The following is a 5,587-nucleotide window of genomic DNA, read 5'->3' on the forward strand; positions in this document are numbered from 1 at the left end:
GATAAATCAGACTTCATAACACATATATTGGCACATAGTGTATCTAACTAAAATAAACTATACTTTACTTGTCAGTAAGTCTGTGCATCAGATCCATTGATGATGTAATGTATTAGAAATGTTATTATTACACCATTTCAGGAATAGAGGAATAATAATACTCTGAGGAGTTTGTCCTTCCAGCTGTAAATTTGCTAGGCGTACAGAGTTTCACATTAAATCTTTTCTTTGTGAAAGCCACAAGAATTATTAGAAGTATGTTTTAAATGAAGATAAATGAGAGAAAATGAAGACTGCATGGAGGCTATGTACTGGTATATCTATGTAGGAATCACCATAATGTTTTCATTTGTGAGAACAGTCATTGCAACAGTACAAATCAATAAACTTGTGTATGTAATGCATACTTTGAGAACTCATAATGTTTTTGATCCATTGTAAGACGGATCTGTTATATTCAAAACAAAATTTGTAGGTTTTATTAACCATGTATTGTACTAATGGTGGATATGCAATAACATACATAAATTAACATAACAAAATGTGACTATTATTGACAGCTGACAATTTCTATAATCAATGGTCATTTTGTTCTCAACTGTCCCCAAGCACACACAATTACTTGTAGGAAGACTTTGCAGAAGTTGGGCAGTGGAAATACACCCTCACACTTATTATGTGGATAGCACTGCCACTTGCTCAGGGTACCCAGGTGATAGAGCTACGCTCTCTGGGTAGAAAGTCAATAGGTCTACCCCAAATAGTGACATGCATTAGTTCGACAGGCATAAAAGGTTGAAAGGTACAAAAGGTCAACACTGCTTAAGGTCGACAGGTATAAAAGGTCGACAGATGCAAAAGGTTTACGGGTCCAAAAGATCAACCTAGCAATGGTCAACACACAAATGGTTGACACTTTTTTTTCCAACATTTGCTTGATTTACTATCCACTTGGACTACGATTTGGAATAGTGACCAAAGCACATGTTGAGCAGATCGAGCCCACGAGAGTCTACATTTGTACTGATGGTGGTCTGAGAATATGAAATATACAATGTTTAGCCAAAAGAAACCCAAAAAACCTGTGTTAACCATTTCTTTGTCAACCATTGTCATGTTGACCTTTTATACCTGTCGACCGAATACATGTTGACTATATGGGGTCGACCTATTGTCTGTCTACCCAGACAGTGTAGATCCATTATACCGCACCACTTGCTCAGATAGTACCCTCTATGTTGTCAAGTGGGCAGCTTTGTATTAGACAGCGTATGGATAGAATAACTTGTGCCTAAAATAAAATGTTTGTGTCAGTGCACAGAATCAAGTGAACTATTGAGAACACCAAATATTTTGTATGCAATGCTGATGTTTGCAAAAAATTTTTGGGGGAATACCGCACTGGATATAATGAAGATACAATTTAATCAATACCAAAATAAAAAATAATAAGAAAACTAAGTTTTCTAATTTTTAACAGTTTGGTGGTGCACCCTGAGTCAGTGTTAAGACATAGAACAACAGGGAGAAAAGAAGACTCTTTTTTGGGTGCACTCTTAAATTTGAACAACGTATAGACTGAACAAGATGAGATATAATATTAAAAATCAATTTTTATTATTACAAAATTAAGATACTTAGTGGTTAATGAGAAAAAAGACAGTCAAAAAAGAAAACAATTAGAAAAATTGCTGATATGAAAATGATGTTAATGCAGTCCTGGCTGACGGAGCTGGATCTATGTGCGGTAAGTAAATTAGATATTGAGAGGTACGTTCTATTAACAAAATTTACGAAATTGAAACCCTGTCCTATATTGGTGCCAACATAATGCTTTAATGAAAGAGATAAGGAGCAGAAGAAAATAAGAAGGCAGGGTGAATCTGCTGTCAGTGTTAGACACTGAGCATGTGGGACCAACGCGTGCTCTACTATACTGAGTCTTCCTCAATGGTCCCCCACTAGAGTACTGACCCAGCCCAACACTGATTTGCTTCCAAGTTCGGACGGTTTTGGGCGTTTGCAGTGTGGTATGATAGTAGGGAAAGTGAACGTCAATGGGAAGCTCTGGAATCACTGATGAGAGTTCACGAATTACATAGTATCAAAGAAAAGTGACAGAGGTTAAATAATAGAGGAAAATAGATGGATCTGCTGCCAATGTTAGACGGGGGTAAGCCCAGAATCAGTGGTGAGAGTCCATGAAATTAAGTATAGATGGAAGCAAAGAATACACAATGGAACCTCTCTATAATTGTATTAATCAGGTATCGAGTGCAATGTCTTCGCCCAATAGTAAAATTACAACTGGATTGTTATTAGGCACAACAGAAAATATAGCATAGCAATCTCTGTATTGGTACTTGATGTCTAAAGAGGATGTTAAGGGTAATCTTCTGAATAGATAGTGCAAAATGACAATATACCCAATGGTATTGCTGCAGGAAGGTACAGAAAGGTGGGGGGGGGGGGATAAAAAAGAGAGGGTTGAATAGATCATGTAGAAAAATACAATCTCAGTGAGGGATACAATGTATTCAGGAAACTAGTCCGGAGATAATATTGTAGCAAATAAAAAGACAGTGTGCTGAGTAAATTTCTATATCACAGCGCATGTATGGATCAATCTACAATAATCCCAGCATATATTGCTAATTAGGCATAGAAATGAGGAGAAATGAAAAATATAGGATCCGAAAAAACACCTAGAATTGTAAAGATACAAGCGTGTCAATTTATAATGGTTGGCAGGAGGTAAGAATGCTGACTCAGACCTGCAGGGGTTAATGGGTGCCCAAACTATGCAGGTCTCAGACTGATCGTGACGGGTAGAATAACTTTAGATGTTACCCGCGATAACTGGACAGTTATCGGGATTGGTTGTGTTTCAGATGGTAGGAGTGTCTGTGCGCAACCATATAAATACGCCCCAAACCGTCCGCACCTCGTGGGTTTAGTTAGTGGTGAGGAGGAGGGAGGTTGTGCTGTGGAGGTAGGTGAATTTGTGGTTTGAAGAGGAGTGGTGGTAGCGATTTCTGGGTGTGGTATTGTGTTTGAAAGTCGTCTTGTCATTCTTGTTGTCTTGTATTTTGTGGTTTTGTCTCATTTTTAGTCCAAGTTATTTTTCTTTATAGTCCCTTGTCAGTGTGCGTGTGTGTGTGTGTGTGTGTGTGTGTGTGTGAGTTGTGTAGTGGTAGTGGAGGAGTGTGTTGTTTGTCTTTTTTTTTCCCTGTGTTAACTGTTTAGACACACAATTATGTGTGACTCAGAGGTGGAGGGTGTGAGTGAGGGGGAGGAGGTTGGTCAGGTGGAGGAGGTGAGTGTTAGTGAGGTTAGTGAGGTGGAGGAGGTGGGTGAGGTTGCTGCAGCAGCCTCAAGTGATAGTGACAGTCAGAGTGCTCCACAGCCATGCACCACTACTAAGACTGGGCGGAATGTTAAGTATAGTTTTGCAGAAAATGTGGCATTGGTGCGTGAGCTGATGAAGTATCAGAGGCAGCTATTTGGCCCTGAGTCCGCCAAGGTGCCAACACGGAGGAAGACGGTGTTGTGGGCGAAAGTAGTTGCTGCTATCAATAGTGAGGGGGTGGTCAAGCGGACAGAGGACACGCGCCGCAAACGGTACTATGACATAAAGCGACGTGTCAAGTCCAAAATGGCCAAGGAGGCCAAGGAGGCTCGGAAAACCGGTGGTGGGCAGCCCTATATTGCAAGTTATCTGGAGTATGAGGAGCCCATGCGGAGTGTAATCCCTCCAGAAGTTGTCTCTACAACCCATGTCCGGGATTCAGATCGGCCCAGGAAGAATGGTGAGCATGTGTATTTGTATTTACATTCTACGTTTTTTTTTTAAATGTGTGTCATGTGACGTTGCATATTACTCCCATCTTCAAGTGTGTGTCAGAAAATACATTGTTTTGTGTAATGTTTTATGTAACATCTTACTTTATTGTATGTCATGTGTTTTTCTGACAGATATTTTGCATGTGTAGTTTGGACTTGGTGTGTCTCTGAATTGTCCTGCAATAATGTTTTCCTTTTGGCCGTTTGTTTTTAAAAAATTGTGACTATGTTTTATATTTAAGTGATCCATGTGCAATGTTTAAAAAACAGTGGTTGTCATGTTAGAGGCTGGAGTACTGGAAAGTGGTTTTGAAACCACTTACATGTGTAGTGTCATTATTAGATAATGTTAATTTTTAATTTAAATTAACACTTTTTATTTTTTGGTTTTTTTTGCTTGTATTTGTACCGTGACACCACACTGCAGTGTAATTTTTGGGAAAAATTGCTACATTTTGTTTTGGCACATGTAGTGGTAATGTGTCTTTGGAGTGCCACATCACAGAGCAATTTATATATTGCATCTGTAATATTTATCCTTTCAATACAAAATGAAGATGTGTTTTTTTTTCTTTAACTTGTGGCCTATGTCTGTGTCCTGGACATGTTTTCCTGTGTTGATGTTGCCATAGTGCATATGTGTTTTGGTCAATGTTTTTTTTTTGTTTTATTTCCGGCCCTTATATTTTTTTATAAATAAAAACCAAGCATTTCGTAAAGAATAAATGTTTATAAGCATAATGGGTGGATGGATACACAATAGCATGCTAAAAAAATGTAAATTTCTTTTATACAGTGTTAGAAAAAAGCAGTACTACTCGTCGTCCAGTAACTCCTATCACATCTGATGATGATGATGCTGCGGAAGCAGGTAAAGTGTCCATTGTAGTATAGGGTATGCTTGTAAATGAATGGCCATAACAAAATTGCACTTTCATTAAAAGGTCCATCAAAAGAAGTATGGAGCAGCAGAAGTGGCACTTCGGAAAGACATCACCACAAAAAACCTGTGGCCGAAAAGAAAGCAAGGTCGTATGTCCCGGCCCAAACACAGCAGGCTACCCCGCCACGAAGATTATCGTCCGTATGTTCTGTACCCCCACTCCAAATTTTGGACACACCTCCAAGATGTCATCCACACTCCCCTCATCTTGATTGTGAGTATCAAACTGAAAAAAATGTGAAACAAATCAGAACGTAATCCAAAAATTTCATAACCGCATTAAGTCAAAACACATCAAAAACTTAAATACTTACCGCAGTAAGTAAAAGCAGAAATGGAATCCAAGCTAAATGGCCTTGTCCACATCCAGTAAAGATATGTATGTCCACTTGAGCCATATAGTATGACATTGTGTGTAAGATGCTGCAACAAAAAAGCATGCTGGTTTTTATGCAAAAAGTAAGGTTGTTTTTCAAAATTTAACATGTGTGTTTGAGCTCACATTGCAAAATACATCTAAAAACATTACTATGTTTGTTTGAACAAAGCTACAAGGTAACACATTATGTGTTCCAATGTGTTTTTATGGTGGAGTATGTGTGAGCTACAATAAAACTAAAGTGTTTGCTTTCACAATTAAGTAACCAGACACATTTGCCACAAAAAGGCATATGTACATATTTAAGTTATGAGTGATGATGTTGCTAGGCAGAATATCTGAAAGCAACAGTGAATGACATGTGTTCCATGTGTAGTGATTTGTTTTCATTTATCAAACATATGGATAGCTAACGGCAAATT

The 5,587-nt window shown here is 38.3% G+C and overlaps 1 pseudogene; it reads right to left on the minus strand.

Moving 5' to 3' along the window:
* Nucleotides 1-1,925: 1,925 nt before the first annotated feature.
* Nucleotides 1,926-2,044, minus strand: LOC134947187 (5S ribosomal RNA; annotated as a pseudogene).
* Nucleotides 2,045-5,587: the final 3,543 nt, after the last annotated feature.

Source organism: Pseudophryne corroboree, chromosome 1, assembly GCF_028390025.1.
Source record: "Pseudophryne corroboree isolate aPseCor3 chromosome 1, aPseCor3.hap2, whole genome shotgun sequence".
Lineage (NCBI taxonomy): Eukaryota > Metazoa > Chordata > Amphibia > Anura > Myobatrachidae > Pseudophryne > Pseudophryne corroboree.